The 16,417-nt window shown below is 40.4% G+C and overlaps 1 pseudogene; it reads right to left on the reverse strand.

The window, feature by feature from the left end:
* Positions 1–5,507: 5,507 nt before the first annotated feature.
* LOC150057840 (elongation factor 1-gamma pseudogene) lies at positions 5,508–6,916 on the reverse strand (annotated as a pseudogene).
* Between the last annotated feature and the right edge of the window lie 9,501 nt (positions 6,917–16,417).

The raw sequence follows: 16,417 nt of genomic DNA on the forward strand, positions 1-16,417 counted from the left end.
CCAATTCTGCCAACCCTACTTATTAAAGAGGCTGTGTTTCTTCCTTCATGGAAGATTAGGTAGCCATATGTCTGTGGGTTGATTTCTATTCCATTGCTCCTCAGTCCTAGTACCAAGCTGTTCTGATTACTATAGCTCTGTAAAAGAGTCTGAAGTTTGGTATTGATATTCCTCCTGTGCTGTTCTTTCTGCTAAGGATTGTTTTTGCTATTTGGTGTCTTTTATTGTTCCATGTGAATTTTTGGATTGCTGCTTCTTCTATTTCCTTAAAGAATGACATTGGGATATTGATGGGTATCGCACTGAATTTGTAGATAGCCCTTGGCAGGATCACCATTTTCACAATGTTAATTCTTCCAATCCAGAAGAATGGGAGGTTTTTCCACTTCCTTCGTTCTGCTTTGATTTCCTTTTTCAGGTTTTTAAAGTTTTCATCACAAAAGTCCTTTACATCTTTGGTTAATTCCTAAGTATTTAGTTTACTTTGAGGCTATTGCAAAAGAAGTTGTTTTCTTGTTTTCTGCCTCACTCTTCTCGTTGTTGGCATACAGGAAAGCCACTGATTTTTGAGGGTTAATTTTATACCCTGCTAATTTGTCAAAGTTTCAAGTCAGCTCAAGTAATTTAGGAGTGGAATCTATAGAGTTATTTAAGTATAGAATCATATCTTCTGCAAAGAGGGAAAGTGTTACTTCCTCCTTCCCCATTTGTATCCCCTTTATATTTGCTTCTTGCCTTATTGCTCTGGCTAGGAATTCTAATACTATATTGAAGAGGAGTGAAGAAAGTGGGCATCCTTGTCTCATTCCTGATTTTAGAGGAAATGGTTTAGCTTTTCACCTTAAGTATAATGCTTGCCATAGGTTTGTCATACGTAGCCTTTATTGTACTGAGGAATGTTCCATGGATTCCTAGTTTCCCCAGAGCTTTTAGCATATAGGGGTGTTGGATCTTGTCAAATGCTTTTACTGCATCTATTCAGATGATCCTGTGATTCTTGTCCTTGCTCCTGTTGATGTGATGAATTATATTAATTGACTTGCGTATATTGAACCAACTTTGCATCCCTGTGATGAATCCTATTTCATCACAGTGTATAATTTTTTGATGAGTTGTTGAAATCGATTGGCCAGTATTTCGTTGAGAAGTTTTGCATCAATGTTCATCAAAGGAATGAGTCTACAGTTCTCTTTGATGAATTCCTGTCTCGTTTGGGGATGAGGGTTATGCTGGCTTCATAGAATGAGTTTGGTAGAGAGCCTTCACTTTCAACTTCATTGAAGAGTTTGAGGAGTATTGGTATGAACTCTGGTATGAAGGCCTTATAGAATTCAGCTGTGAATCCATCAGGTCCTGGGCTTTTCTTGGATGGGAGATCTCTTATTGCCATTTCTATTTCAGTACTTGAAATGGGTCTGTTTAATAGGTTTAGATCTTCATCATTCAGTTTGGGTATTTTAATATTGGCTAGAACTTCATCCATATCTTCTAGATTCTCCAATTTGTTGGCATATTGATTTGAAAAATATTCCCTTATGATGCTCTGAATCTTGGTAATTTCTGTCATGATATTACCCTTATTGTCCATGATTTTGTTTATTTCGGTGTGTTCCTTGTTTTTTTTTTTGGTCAGATTTGCTAAGGGTCTGTCAATTTTGTCAATTTTTTCAAAGAACCAACTCCTTGTTTTGTTGATTCTTCTACATTTTTGGGACTAATTCATTTAATTCTGTTTTAATTTCAATAATGTGTTTCCTTCTACTGGATTTGGGTTTGGTTTGTTACTCTTTTTTCAAGAGCTCAAGGTGCACCATTAAATTGTTGGTTTGTGATTTTTTTCCAATTTGTTAATGTAGTCACTCAGAGCTATAAATTTTCCTTTGAATACTGCCTTTGCTTTTAATTTTTATTGTAAAGATGATGTACAGAGGGGTTACATGCTGTTCAATATAAGAGAACTACCATTTTAATTACAGACATAAAACCATCTTGAGGATTAAAAGTGAACAGACCATTAATTATTAAGGGTGACCAAAGAAATTATGCATCTGTACTTAATTCAGGAAGCAAAGAAAGGAAAGGTCCATAGGGGGAATCTAATTAGGCAAAATAAAATGTCTTCTCTCACACACACTTAGACTAATTCAAATCCAAGATTGTATGTGACAAATAGGCTGGTTTCAGATCCTCCTAGAAAACCTTGGTGGAGATACCTTAATAATACTAATCACACCATTTGAGTGAATGTTGTGTTTTCTGCTGAACTGGTTGCAAGCATTTCCTGATTGCTTATCAGGTGCCTGAGATGGCTCACTAAATATGGCATAAGGTGTAGAGGGAGGCTAGCTAAGCTGGCAGAAGAGTGCCTTAGCCTGATGCGCCATCTAGTGGTAGATATCCAAAAGAAGGCCAGGATTGTTAATATTCCAGCACTGGATGTGCTGGACAGAGGTAGGTGTGCCTCACATTACTTGTAAGATATGCCATGAATGGTATTCATATACACCAATAAAAATGAATGACACGGAAGTGTAACAGGCCATGTTGAGATGCAGGTACACATAGGAGAGGAGAGAGCTAATGTAGAAGTACTCTCTTTATAAGCATATATGAAAATAGAACAATAGAACCTATTGAAATTACTCAGGCACAATGAGAAGAGTGATGGGGCAGGTGAGTGTGATCGAATATGTTATACAGAAAAGTCACACTAAAGACCCCTTGGCTTGCCCCATGTACAACTAATATATGCCAGTAAAAAATGCCTTTTAAAAACCTCAAAATATGGAAAAGCAGAGAGTCATCACACTTTTGTCACTTCTATGGTTTTATCTCTGTGAGCCAAGAAAATATGTATCTAGGTTGAAGGTCCCCATAAATTTAGCAAAGCTTTACCTGGCTCTGTCAAGAGAATTCATTGATCAACTTGGTGGGGACGCTAAAAACTCTTCTAAAAAGGATTTCAGAAAAAAAAGTAAATCATCATTCTCATATAGTGAACACATGTGAAAAGCTTCATTTTAATCATTTGATAGGCAAGAACTGCACAGATGTCACAATCAGTTCCGAGGAAAATCAAAAGAGTACAAATTTTACACAGGATAAAGAAACACTGGGATGAATTGCACATGAGGGCAAAATAGATTTTTTTTTCCACAGAGGAAAAGAAGTCAACTGAATTTCTACCAAACAAGACAGAATCTACATATCAGTTACCTACAACTTGAAAAAGATTTGAAAACAGTGCTAAAGAATGTGTTATTAGATGAGGCATCATTTAGAATGAACCCAAGGCTCTCTGTGAGCTGATTTGTTTCTTTTTTCTCTTCTAACTAGCTTGCAATGTTGTCCCGTTGGATACTTCCTGGGATACTTTTTAAGATTCAGTTTGACTGTCATATCCTCCAGGAAACCCAGGCTCATCAGGCTGATCTGAGAGCCCCACTTGTATATTTCTACAACAGTGTTTGTCCAGTCACACACAACTTCAAACTTCCCTGTTTTTGTGTTCATCTGCCCACTAGAATACAACTTCTCTGAAAGTACTCTTAAAATACATATCCTTCATAGCTTCATAGAGATACACATAGTAGATTCCTATATGTTAATTATACCAAAAGTCATGTTTGGTATCGGGAGAACTCTAATGTCATAAGGGCTGGAGGACACTGTTGAGGAGGTTGACTATACAACCAAACACCTTGTTTGTCAGGTCCTGGCTTGGCCACAACAAATTATCTCAGATTCTAAAGATTTCAGTCTAGTTCTAGGCTATATAGCAGAGTTTGAGAAATCTTTTCCAAGGAACTTCCCAAGAAATGGTTCTCTTTCAAGCCTAGACAGGTTTGGAAAACAGAAAAAGATTATTTTGATTTATGGGCAAGAAATTTTGAGACAGTATAGTCATAGATTTTGGAGATAGAAACACTGAAGACTATACGTTTCCTGTCATTCTACTTGAGAATTATTATTATTATTATTATTATTATTATTATTGCCATTCTGTAGAGCATCTGGGAGCTGACCCAGAGCTAGTGCTCAAGGCTAATGCTCAACCACTTGAGCTGCAGCACCATTTTTTTTCTGAGTAGTTTATTGGAGAAAAGAGTCTCATGGACTTTCATGTGCAGATTGGCTTCATACCATGGTCCTCAAACTTCAGCTGCCTGTGTAAGCACTAGGCTTCCACTTGAGAATTTATAGTTTTGGAGATTCTTGATGAAGGATCTGTGGATGGGATTTGAGGGAAATAACTAATCCATAGACCAAAAGCTGTGCCTGCGTGCCTGCATGTGTGTATGTATGTGTGTGTGTGTGTGTGTATGTGTGTACACACATGTACACATGCTCATTTATCAGCATCTCAAATAGCAATGACTAATTTCTAAGTGCAAATGAATCATGAAAGTATATGAATTATGAGTTTTATATAAAGATATCAGGGCTGGAAAGATGTCAAGGAGGACTGGAAAGTACACTGTTCAAGTAGAGAGAGGCATAACACACTGAGTCACTAGAGATCTTGGAATCTGCCCCATAGTTATTTACTGTCTCCAAGCCTAGGTTTCCTTTAGTGTAAAGACAACAAATCAGGCTGATAGGTAGAAAATATCTATGTAATAAGCAGTACTCAAACTCTTTCTCCTTCAGGGCTTACCAAATTCTGAAGAGCCAGCTCAGCTTCTGCAATTTTGTGGTATCAAATGAAGTACTAAATGAAGGAAAAACCCAGAGGGGTCTGGCTTGGCTCTGTTGACTAAATTGAATAAGCAGAGTCGGGGAGAGGAGGGTAGCAAATGCAGTAGGAGAGTTTGCAGAGGACGAACAGTAGACTCATGGAATAAACATATTTATGAGATTTTTGCGAGCTATATGAAGATTTTTAAGGATTTAGGTTTTTGTGTGCACATAATCCCCTTTGGCATTATTGAGAGACTTTGGTATGTGCCAGGATGGGACCATGGGTTAAAAATAGTTGTAACAGCATTTTAAAAGTCTCACTTTTTATAGCAAGGCCTCTATCTTTTCATTTAACATAATTTTTCCCCACAGTTTCTTTAAGGACATGTCTATATGCTTGGCATGAAAATCAAGGATGGAAGAGCTAAGATGCCCTATTGTACACAGTGCAAGGAGAGGGGCTGATGGCTTAAAAATAGGCTGCAGAGGAAGCCCTTTGGGTACCTGCTTCATATTGTATGGACTCTCTTTAACTCCTGACCTCTGTTTTCTGGCGATGCTGGCTTCTGCCTTGTGTGTTAAGAGACTTTTAGAATATACCACAACATATTTATGTGCATCATTGCCGGATCTGCATGATTACTACTCCACGAGGAAAGTGGAATGTTAGGTGGTTGTTACAGTCTCTATCTGTAACATGGGGAGATGGAAACCACAAAGCAGAGGCATAGAGTTCTTAAGTTAAAATGAACAGCCAACAACAACAAAAAGGTGGCAAGATTGAGGTTGGAATTTGCTAGTTTCTTTTTTTTTTTTTAAATGTTCAGTTTCCTTTAATGACCCCTGTGTCCCTGACGGGCAGGTGCAGGCAGCTAGGCGAAGGCAACGGATGGTCACTTGAAGATCTTGCCCTGATTGAAGGCTTTGCCCACGTGCTGGAAGGCTCCCTCCCAGGAAAAGTACTCTCGAACCAAGGTCTGGGTCTCTTCGCTTCCAGGATCCAGTTTCCGCCACGTATATGATTCGTAGTCCACCTGCCAGTCTGGACTCAGCGGAAAGGCCAGATCCTGGCCTCGGAAAACCCAGACTCCAGAAATGGAGCTGCTATTATTGGTTCCAAAGAGGACAACACTGGCAAAGGCATTCTTCCTCAGCTTATCCAATCGCTGGAACATTCCAGTGATGAGGTTGCAGCTCATGAAGGTCTGGGTGAGCTCTTCGGGGAAGCGGTACTCAGCATACCACAGGGACCAGCCATCCTTATCGAAATGCTCCCAAAAATATGGCAGTGCCACAGACAGCGTGTCCTCATTAGAGTACTTGCGTTTAAATTCATCCAACACAAAGGTACTGTTGGGTAGATGAGCGAAGGGATCTTTGGCCTTGGGCTCGGAAGCCAGTGCCTGCTCACACTCGTCCATCTCCTCTGGAGCTGGGGCAGCTGCTTTTTTCTCCTCTTTTCGCTCAGAAGCCTTTTCCTTTTCCTTCTGCTTCTCTTCCCTTGAACCCTTTTCTTTCCGTGGGGCATCTTTTTTAGGCTGGCTTTCTGCAAACTTCTTAGCGTCAAACTGGGCCATCTTCTCACACAGCTTCACCTCCCCCAAAACAGCCTGGAACTGGGGCTGGTTAATGCAGGTAAGGAACCAGCGGTTGGTATTAGGGAAAGCCTGGCGGAAAGAAGGCTCCAAGACCTGTTTGTAGAGCCACAACAGGGTGCAGACAACTGTGATATCAGCCAATGTCACTCATTCGCCCACCAGGAAAGTCCTTGTCTTCAGATGAGCATCCAGTAGCCCCAGAATTCGCTTCACCTCCTCCTTTGCATTTTCAGTGGCCTGTTTGTTATGGTGCATGATGCCCAGGGTGGGGAACACCCAGGTGCTGGCAGGGGGCACTATGTCACTATCGGCAAAGCTCACCCACTGCACCACCCGGGCTGCTGCTTCTGGAGTACTTCCCCGAAGCTCCTCATTGCTCACATAGTAGGCAATGGCATTGCTCTCAAACACACAGAACCCGTCATCAGCCTCAAATGCTGGAACCTTGCCAGCAGGAAATTTTCGGAGAAACTCAGGTGTGCGGTTGGTTTGGCCAAAGTGGAAGTGGGGTGGTGCGGAGAGTACACGGACCTGGGCCCCACTGTACTGAGCAGCAATGAGGGCCTTGAAGGCCCTCCACTTTCAGGATATGTGTACAGGGTCCCAGCCGCCATGGTGATTCCGCAGAGAAAGGGGGTGGGGTTCGGAATTTGCTAGTTTCTAAAGTCTATAATCCTTGTTCCTTATCCCCCCATAGCATGTACTGCTTGTTTTGTGAACAAGTGTAGAGGTCATATGAAAAGGGATTGAAGTGAACAGGAAGCATAAATTAAAGAATCTCAGAAAATTGTGTGTCTATTGATGCATTCACTGTGGTGAAGCTGACTTTCAGGAAGAGCGTGATGTAGACTGGGCTGGATTCAAATCCCAAGGGAGATCTACAGATTGGGACAATAATCCAAATCTAATAAAATGAGACCAGGAGGGATCCAAGAAAGATCTGACATTGTTATCTACAAGATAATTCTACAAACATGAGATGGTGGATAAATCGATTAGGAAAATCTAATCCTTTTATGCAACTCCCCTTTTAAAAGGTATCTGTCATTCACCTTTATCTTTGCAATATTCTAGACACTCAGGTTACAGCAGTGAACAAGAATAAATAAGATCTTTTCGTCTCATGGAGTTTAAACTCCAGTGATGGGAACAGCTAATAAAGAAAAGGTTTCCTAAAATTCCAGTGTGTATAAGAAAACAAAATAGGTTGTGAAGGACCAGAATACATTAGATGGGTGGTCATAGAGGGGCTTGCCAAGGAAAGTCACAAAAAGCCACTGTGACGGTAAGGGCTGTTAGCCTCTGCAGGGGCAGGGAAAGCAAACACAATGTACCTGAGACAGACCTGACTTCAGAATGTGTAAGCAGCAGAAGAGAAGAGCCATTTTGCTCAGAACTGGTGAATGAGGAAAGACGTAGGCTTGACCGGATGCTGGTGAGGGAGCTGAACATCTGCATCATTAAGGGTAGAGCACGGTAAGAGATAAAGGATTATCTGCGTACCCACTCTAAGTTTCCCAGCTTTCCTCACTGTGGGGTGAGGCCATTTCTATCCTTTTATATCTTTGATGCCAGGGCTGACTTACCCATCATCCCTTCAAAAACCCTATGCTTGCATGATGCCCGTGGCTCTTTTGCGTGCAATTGTAGCTACTCAGGAAGTTGATAACTAAGGATTGTGGTTCAAAGCCAGGCTTGGGCAAATAAAGCATGTGAAACTCTTATCTCCAATTAGCCATCAAAAAGTTGGAAGTGGGGCTGTGATTCAAGTGGTAGAGTGCCAGCCTTAAGCAAAAGAAAACAAAACAAAAACAAATGAACAAAAGCCTCCAGGAACACCACCTAGGCTCTGAAATATTTTTATGATACTGATCTAAAGACAATTTTCTTATTCATAGAATGACAAAGAAGAAAGCTGCCCACCCAGAGAATCTGTCTCCCTATGACTGCAGGTAAAGCTTTTACTAATGTAATATTGTTGTGGATGGTTTTCTTCTTTTAACCTCCATCATCCTTGACCAAGGCTCTTTTTGTCCTCAGTGGCACTGTCCTAGTTTGATGTACACATCTAAGGCCTGCTTTCTCAAAATATCACAGACCTGACTTATAAAAGGGAAACAGTTTTAGAATCTATTGTGATCATTTTGGGTAGACCAAATGATTAGATTTTTATAGCACAGAAACCAGAACCAGCTACCTTCTGTTCTGGCTTCCTATGGGGCTGCTTGGACATATCAGTCACAGACAACAGGCCTGTGTCACTAAAACACAGTCACTGACATTACATTGCCTTCTCCATGCAGTGTTCTTGCAACATGTGGCCCTCTCATACAAGGAACAGATTCCTTCCAGGGTACCATAGACTCTAATGATAGTTTTTAGTTTCTTTCTTCTAACAGACACAAATATCTCTTTCTATGAGATCTTGGTTCTTCTCTATCTGCCAAAGCTGCGCATATATCTGTTTTTCAGATTTTAAAAAAAGGAACAAAGAGCCAGATATGGAAGTATATGTTTATAACCCAGCATTCAGAAGGCTGAGGCAGATGATAATAGCCAGTATGGTATACATAGTGAAATCCTATCTCAAGATAATTGTCTTGCCATGGATTCAATCCCTAATAGAGCACCAGAAAAAGAGAGAGAGAGAGAGAGAGAGAGAGAGAGAGAGAGAGAGAGAGAGAGAGAGAGAGAGAGAGAGAGAAAGAAGACAGACAGACTTTGGAAAAAGTATCCCAGTTTACCGTGTTTAGTTGACATTGTACAGAAATTAATAGCCATATTGGTCTAGAAATGTTAAACTTAATTTTTTTCATTTGTACAGGGGTAAATCACTGTATTAAATATGTAAAGTCTTATCTGTGTGGGTTTGATTACAGAAACTAATATTCTCTAAATTAAAAAACCAAATAAGAAAGAAAGGAAGAAATGAAGGAAGGAAAGACAGAAGGAAACAGGAAGGAAGGAAAGAAAAAAAGAGGAAACAATAAGCAAGAAAGAAAGACAGAAGGGAAAGAAGAGAGAAAATGAGAGAGAAAGGAAGGGAAGAAGGGAAAGAGGGAGGGAGGAAGAGGAGGAGGAGCAGAGAGAAAAATGGGGAGGGAGTACTGTATAGTTGAATTATTCAAAAATCTTGCCAAAAATGCAAATTCTCACTCAGTAGTTCTGGATGGCACCCAAAGCTCTGCATTTCTAGCAGCTTCCCAGGTGGTGTTGATTCTGCCAAGCTTAAGTGATCCAAAGCAGCAGAGGACAGAGTTTATCTGCCTCAGAGGACAGCGCATCCACCTGCCTCAGGAACTCTTGAAGATCTGTATGCTTTGCTTTCCTGCAGCTAGATCTCTTGTCCACATTCACTTAATTACGGATAGCAAGAAGAGAGGACTAGATGTTTGAATGGTTGCTGTCAACTGATGAACCATAACACAAGAAGAAATACTTGATTTTCTGAAATCAAATTCTTCTATTGGCAGAGATTCTTCTATGAACAGCAGAAAGGCTCATCTAGAAATCACTAACTTTTGTTAGCTGATAAAATGGATTAGATTATCTCGATTCTAGTTTATATATGGCTCAAGAGGCCTTGGAGGACTCTGAGGCAGAAAGACCCATGTTTTAATATCCTGAATATGGATATTCTAAATTTTTGTCCTCATCCGACTCTCTGCTGAACTCTGGTTGCATTGCCTCCTAGATGTCTCATCCTGGAGACAAGGAACTCCTCAGAAAAGAGAAGCATAACCCCAAATTCATGCTCTGCTAATCTTGCATCTCTTCATGGCATAGATCTTAATTCTCCTCTGAAAATCAATTTATTGAAGACTTGGTTTCCAGCTGATGGGGCTAATGGGAGGTGGTGGAAACTTTTGGTGATGGGAAACCTTAGGAGCAGGTCACTGGACATATGCTTTGAAGGTGACATTGGGATTCAACTTCCTCTTGTCTTTCTTTGCTTCCTAGCTGCCATAAGGAGAACAGCCCTGTTCTCCTCTCCTTAATGTTATAGCTGGCCCAAAATGATGGCACCAAGTGACCAGGGACTGAGACCTCCAAATAGATCTTGCCACCATTTAAGCTGTTCACCTCAAGTGTTTTGTCACAGAAACAGAACGCTTCCTAAGATAATCTTCTCACGGATTCCTTATATTGTTTAATCTGTACATTGTGAGGTTAGCTTTGGCATGTTTTCTTCCTCCCTGCAATGCAATCATGGTTGTGGCTACCCCCCAGAGTTAGGTCACGTTTTACATACACAGTAGCTCACAAGAATAGCCTTATTTCAGATGCCAGCAGTAGGAGCCACTTGGTCTTCTGATGAACTGGCCATATATTACAGAGTTTCCATGACATGTTCAAATTTTATGATTCATTAGGACAACTCACATAACTCATAAAATGTAATATTTCCAATTAGTATTTTATTCCAAAGATTCAAATCGGAAGAAGCTAAAAAGAAAGAGGGAGGGAAGGTGAGAGATAAATTTGTAAGATGACATAGGAGAGGGTCCCCAAAGTGAAGTTTATGAATCCTAAGTGTATGTTGCTCTCCTGATATATCAGTGTATCACTATTGTCCCTTTGACCGAACTCAATCCCCTATTCTCATCTCCTCCCTATGCATGGGATGTTCAACTGATATTCTTTAATTCAAAACTTCCACTCGTTAATAACATAGTTGGTCTTCCTAGCATAGCCAGACCACTCCATCCTAGAGGCCTTCCATGAATCACTTTTATAGCATAAATTCAAATTTCCTCCAATAATTCCATCTCCAATAATGAAGCTCCTCCTATGATTCAAGCGATTTCCAAAGTTTAGAGGTTACCCTTCTAGGGTAACAAAAGTCAGGTAAATTAAACAATCCACCTATACAGTCAACCAATTGCTAAGCCAGGTCAACTTCCCCTTCTGACTTCCTCTGAAATTCAAGTTCTCCACCATGATGGTTCTTACTGGCTAACCAGTGAACTATGGCAACAGACTCTTAAGTGGTCACTTTAATCATCACATTCTTTCTCTGCACAAAACAAAACACTTTTTTTTCATATATTTTATTGTAATTAGTAAAAGGGTTACATTATATTGACCAGATAGAAGTTGCATTACTTCACAAACATTGATACCCTTTCTCATGTCTTGGTCACCATTTCCCTGCCCCCACCCCTGCCCCTCATCTTGTTTTCCCCCCTTCTCTATCCTATTTCAAATAACCAAATAAGCATATATATAATATATCACATAACAAGGTGAAATACTGTAACACTATGAAATAACCAAGGGAAGCAAAAGAAATGAGAAGTAACATAGCACATTAAGGACAACAATCACTCATTATATGGCTTTTGTTTCCACATCCTGGAGGTCCTTGCATTTAGCATCATACTATATGGCCTTATGTATCTAGGTTTTGTTCTATTGTAATCTTTGCTAGGAGAGCCCAAGGTTTCTACTGATTATGACAAATGAGGGAAACCTATGTTTGAGTCTGGCTTACTTCACTTAATATGATTTTTTCTAAGTCTTTCCATTTCCTTACAAATGGGGCAATGTCATTCTTTCTGACAGCAGCATAGAATTCCATTGTGTATAAATACCACATCTTGTTGATCCACCCATCAACTGAGGGGCATCTGGGTTGGTTCCATATCTTTGCAATGGTAAATAGTGCTGCAGTGAACATCGTTGTGTTAGTGGATTTAGTATGCCCTTGTTTCTGGACATTTGGGTAAATGCCAAGTAGTGGAATTGCTGGGTCATAGGGGAGTTCTATGTTTAGTCTTTTGAGGAACTGCCATACTGCTTTCCATAGTGGTTGAATGAGTTTGCACTCACACCAACAGTGTAGTAGTGATCCCTCCTGGCCACATCCCCTCCAGCATCTGTTGTTATTAGATTTCTTGATCATGGCCATTCTAACTGGAGTTAAGATGGAATCTTAGAGTTGTTTTGATTTGCATTTCTTCTATGGCCAGAGATCTTGAGCATTTCTTCATGTGTTCATAGGCCATTCTTATTTCTTCTTCAGGGAAGACTCTCTTTAAGTCTTTGGCCCATCTTTTAATGGGATGGTTGTTTCTTTGGAGATTAGTTTTGGAGTGATTCAGTTTTTTGAGCTGCTGATATATTTTAGATATGAGGCCTTTGTCTGTTGTATGGTTAGTGAAGATCTTCTCCCACTCTGTAGGCTTTCTAGTTAGTTTGCTAGCTATGTCTTTTGCCATACAGAAGCTCTGCAGTTTAATGCAGTCCCACTTATCCATACTTTCTCTGATTTGTTGTGTTTCTCCATCCTTATTAAGAAATTTTCAACCCGTGCCAAGGAGACCTAGTGTATCTCCTATTCCTTCTTGTAAAGTTTTCAGTCACAAAACAAAACTCTTAAGTCTCCCAATTGCCAACAGCATCAATATACATGAGATGCATATGTAATTTCAAAGTTTTACAGGTGGGAAAATGAGTTGATTCTAATAAAATTAAAAGCTGATTTTAACATTTGTGTCAGTTTTTCAGTCACAGCAAATGTTTGAAACAGACACACAATGGGGAATGATTAGTTTTGGCTCATGGTTTCATAGGTTACAGCCTGCAGTTGGCTGGCATCATTGCTTTTAGGCTGCAATGAGGCAGAGCATAATGGTAGAGAGAGCATGCTAGAGAACTCTTCACCTCATGGTTGCTAAGAGCAGTGAGAGCGAGAGAGAGAGAGAGAGAGAGAGAGAGAGAGAGAGAGAGAGAGAGAGAGAGAGAGAGAGAGAGAGAGAGAGAGAGAGAGAGAGAGAGAGAGGGAGAGAGAGAGAACGCATCTAGAAAGTGGAGGTGAGCAGGGACAAGGTATATCTTTCCAGGGTCCATTCCTAGTTTTCTACCACCTTCCAATAATAACATTATTATTCCACTGAGGGACTGACCTGTCATTAGGTCAGAGTTCTCACCATAGTCTAAAACCATGAGCCAAAAGAAACTTTTCTTCCATTTAATTCATCTCAGGTGTTTTGTCACAGTGGTATAGAGTAGACCAACATACACAGGGCTACAGAGAATAATCTGCCAAATCTCCTCTCATTAGATCATAGACTTTGTTTTCCAATTACATTTTTCCACAAATGTTGGCTCTTCACCAAACTTATGCATGAACATACACACAGTTATTTCCTTAGGTCTTCATTATGACATTTGCCATGCCTATGAAATTTAGGTTAAATGCATAATATTCTGTCTCTGATCTGCCTTTTGTTATGGGGATCTCAGCCATGTGCCTAAGTTGGAACAAGAAGATCTTCATCTCTTGCAGTAGTAAGCCCTAGTGTTATTGTTACCTCTTCTATGAAGGCATCTCAGGCCCCACAAGCTACATCCCTCATGATCACTACCAAGCTTCTATGGAGCTTTAATCACACATTAACAATAACTGTATTTTTTGCACCAAAGATTGCAATCTATGATTTGACACTTCAAGTGACAATGAGGCAGGCTACTGAAGAAATAAGGAAAAAATTGTTGTTGTGATTACAGTATTTACCATGTTATATTGAAATTGTGTTTGTACATGCCTGAACACCAAGCTCCTCAAGGACACTGAGTGTCCTCACCACCTTCTTATTGCCACTTCTGCCTCAATGCCTGGAGGCCATTAACTCCTTCCTCACTTATTAAGTCGATGGATATTTTCCCCCTGGTTACAGCAAATACTGTTGGGAAAGGAAGTACATAGACATCCTTTGTGTTCCTCTTAACTCCCATTCCATATCGCTTCAAGATACTCTTATCTGAAATACACATAATTGCTGCTCATAAAAACTACCATTGACCACATAGGGCCTTCATTCAAACAGAATTCCAAGGATTTCACCATAAAAAGATGACATTTGGGATGGCTGCAGTGGCTCATACCTGTAATCCTAACTACTCAGGAAGCTGAGATCTAAGGATCACAGCTCAAAGCTAATCAAGGCACTAAAGAATGTGAGACTCTTATCTCCAATTAATCACTAGAAAATGGGAAGTGGGGCTGTGGCTCAAGGGGTAGGGTGGTAACCTTGAGCTGAAGAGCTCAGGGACAGTGCCCAGGCCCAGAGTTCAAGCCCCATGACCGACAAAAAGATGACATTTCAAAGGCAGAACAAGTGGCAACTTCCAATTAGGGAGCAGAGATGTTTTCTGGAGTTGCTGAAAGCATACCTCATACAGCTACTGCTTGGTAAAGATAAGGTCATTTCAAAAATGCCTTGTGACAGTACAGCCAACTTTGGAAAAGAATTCATTGTTTCTTACAAGACCATATGACCAAGCAATCATGTTCCTTGGTATTTACGTAAATGAGTTGAAAACATATCCACACAAAAATCTGCACATGGATATTTATAGCAACTTTACTCATAATTGCCAAAAAATTGGAAGCAAGCAGGATGTTGTCAGCAGGTAAATGAATAAACTGGTACACTTAGACAATGGAATATTATTTAGTGCTAAAGCAAATGGGTTGCAAAGTCATGAAGAGATGGGGAAATTTAAATGCATATAAGTGAATGATGCCTATCTAAAAGGATACATGAATGAATACCATAGAAAAAAATATCTGTCTGTAATTATCTGTGGTGCGTGAAGACAACGCAGTCTTCTCGTTCTCCATTGTCAATTTTCCTGAACCCCAAGCTGCTATGGTACTTCGTCCACATTGCCTGTCATCCAGTGGTGTTCATGCACATGTTCTCAATGAGTTGGAGCATGTGACTGATCCTGCTGGACTGCATGCTAAGCTCTGGGTGTCTTGAGATGCAGTCCTTCAAAAAGCACCCTCAGCCTCGGTGGTGCCTGGTGCTGGAGCTGATGCTTTCAACCGATGCTTTCAAACTTCACAGCAAAGGAATTGCTTTTAGTATTCCCATGCGGTGTCACCAGCCATCCCACTATGCTTCTGTGTGTCATGTTGGCTGAAACAGCTAGCATTGATAGTTCATGATGGTGCCCCTCCGCTTAGCATGCCCTGGTCAGGGCCACTCCATGCCCTTCTCTACACCCCCGCGTTGGAATCTGGCCAGTGAAAAGCAGTCAGAGGATTAGAAGAGATAGAGGCTGGGGTGTGTGCTCTCCATTTTTTTTCCTGCTGACTCTGGATCTCCAGAAGTATCATAACCAATTACCATAAATCAGGAAACTTCAACCAGCCCAGACTTACTTTTTTTTCTTATCATAGTTCTAGAGAGTAGAAGTTCAAAATCAAGTGCCCAATAGTTGGCCCTTTTAGGAGTATTTTAAGGGAGAATCCATTTCCCACATCCCTCTTATCTTCTGATGGTTTCTGACAATCTTTGGTGTCCTTTGGCTTGTACACATACCACTCCAATCTCTGTTTTCATTTTCAGACAGCTCTTCCTTCATGTGTTTCTATGTTTAAATGTTCCTTCTCTTTTCTCTTATAAGAACATCAGTAATACCTGGCTCTAGTGGTACATGCCTGTGATTTCAGCTACTTGAGAGTCTGAGATGAGCAAATCAATTTATCCTAAGAGTTCAAGACCAACCTGGGCAAAGCCCTGTCCTAGAAACAGACAAGCAAAGAAACAAGCAAAGAAACCTAAACCACCACCACCAAATGAAAAACAAAACAGCTAGCAATTACCCCAATTCTATTAAGCCTAAATCCAAGATAATCTCATCGTGTGATCCTTAAATACATTTGCAAATTAAGGACTACTAAAGGTTAGGTCTTGGACTTACCTTTTAAGACCTTAACTCAAGCCACTATAGCTGCCCTGATATCTCTAATTTTAAAAAAAGGACATGTAGAAAGCAGCCATCTCCTCTACAGTCTCAGTTCTTATTGGTAACACTATTTCCTCTCATCGTCCCTTCTCCTCTCCCAGTGGTAATGCCTCCTCCTCAGTGACTAGATCCTGAGTGCCTCAGAAACCCTGTTCTAAGGGGTTGACTTATTTATTTGTTTATTACTGTTATTGAAAAGGAGATATACAAAGGGCTTACGGTTTCCTAAGTCAGGTAATGAATGCATTTCTTTTCTCCCAGTTTTTTCCTCCTGACCCTCTTTACCCCACAAGTTGTATAGTTCATTGAATGTCTTTCTAATTATACCCTTGCCCCGTACACAGCACGTGAATAAAAGTTGCATTCTTGGAAAATAA

This window comes from Megascapheus bottae, chromosome 10 (genome assembly GCF_031878675.1).
Source record: "Megascapheus bottae isolate mThoBot1 chromosome 10, mThoBot2.hap1, whole genome shotgun sequence".
In the NCBI taxonomy this organism is placed as follows: domain Eukaryota; kingdom Metazoa; phylum Chordata; class Mammalia; order Rodentia; family Geomyidae; genus Megascapheus; species Megascapheus bottae.